Source organism: Triticum aestivum, chromosome 3B (assembly GCF_018294505.1).
Source record: "Triticum aestivum cultivar Chinese Spring chromosome 3B, IWGSC CS RefSeq v2.1, whole genome shotgun sequence".
Lineage (NCBI taxonomy): Eukaryota > Viridiplantae > Streptophyta > Magnoliopsida > Poales > Poaceae > Triticum > Triticum aestivum.
The window spans coordinates 516251348-516252888 of NC_057801.1; the positions used below are offsets into that span (position 1 = coordinate 516251348).

Genomic DNA, 1541 nt, shown 5'->3' on the forward strand with positions numbered 1-1541 from the left:
GATAAGGCAGGATGCAAAGCGGTGCACACCCACTGGGACATGCGTCGCCCGTGGAAGACGGCGGACGAGTGAGAGAAAATCCGCCGGTTGACACCAAGCGTTTTCCATCTCACATTTTGTTAGTAATATAATTGGGTTTTGATCTGATTTATATTCTACATGTGGGCCTGAACTTTGAAGATGGGCTGCGCCATTCCTTAATGGGCCAGAGCTCGTTCATTGTGGTTTTCGGAGCTTGAGAAGTGTTGGCTTTTCGCACAAAGAAGAAATTGTTGCTCCACAGAAACACCTTCTGCGAGCAGAACATACAGCAAAAAGATACTACCACAGGATCAAGCTTCTGACGCGTGTCTCTCTACATATTGATTCAAAAGTACTCCTTCTAAGTAGTATCTTTTAAAATACTGGAGTAAGTCATTAATTTACCAAAAAGTAGCAAGAACTGAAATTTGGCAATCTAGCTCTCGCACTTGAATCCTACTACCCCTAGCATCAGCGGAAAAGAGCCTCTAAAGAGAAACCGATTCGAACTAAGCAGCAGAGAACAATGAAACTACACAAACTGAAGCAGAAGCTCAGGTGAGCTCTGAAACTACATGAACTTTACCAAGTAGAACAAGTAAGGGAGTGGAATAAAAGAAACCAGACTACTCACAGGTAAAAGCAACAAGGCTTCAAGTAGCGTCCGGAGGCTGCAAATCTGCACCGGAGAAGAGTGGAGAGTGGTCGCACAACCAGAGCAACCGAACATAGTGAATCGGAAACTGGTAACGATCCAGTAGTAAAGCAAAGAGTGGTAGCTGGGACCTGGGAATATGCTACTGGGATGTGCGGATGCTCAGCGGACAGTTCGGAGACAGCTTTGATGCTCTGAATATGCTTTTGTAAGAATTTTAGATTACAAGTGACAGACTTGTAAAATCACCATCAAAGTCGTTGTAGTATAGTGGTAAGTATTCCCGCCTGTCACGCGGGTGTGACCCGGGTTCGATCCCCGGCAACGGCGTTTTTCACAATTTTTTTTCTAGTTTCTGACGCTTCGGGATTTCATTTTCCCTTCCAAGCACAGGATGAATCGTAAGACTGCCAGTACTACATAATTTGGTGAAAAGTTGTGCTCTCAATCTAGATCTTGTATATTAAAAAAAAATAGTTTTTGTATATTAAAAAAAGAAAAATGGTTTAATGAACATACTATCAATATGATGGTCCTATTTGTAAAATATTAATGTTCATGCACTCATACACGCGCGCCCACACATTGTTTTTTTTAGAAAAGGGGTATTACCCCAGCCTCTGCATCAGAAAGATGCATACGGCTTATATTATTAAAAAACGAAATCAGTCTCAAAGTCTCCAGTAACTGAAAGTATGAAAAGAAAACAGGATGCTCAAGCGAGCCTAATCAAGAAGCCACAACCGGCTGGCAAATAAAATAGGAGCACTACATGCCTATCCTATTACACGACTGTCATTCAAACCGGTTGAAAATAATCTGAGCTACCATCTCCCATCGGGTAGACGCAGTAGCCAAACGCCCC

General features: G+C 42.6%; 1 non-coding gene across 1 annotated transcript; it reads left to right on the plus strand.

Annotated features, from left to right (window-relative positions):
• Positions 1-932: 932 nt before the first annotated feature.
• TRNAD-GUC (transfer RNA aspartic acid (anticodon GUC)) lies at positions 933-1006 on the plus strand. Its single transcript has one exon. It is a non-coding gene; the product is annotated as a tRNA-Asp (tRNA).
• The last annotated feature ends 535 nt before the right edge of the window (positions 1007-1541 follow it).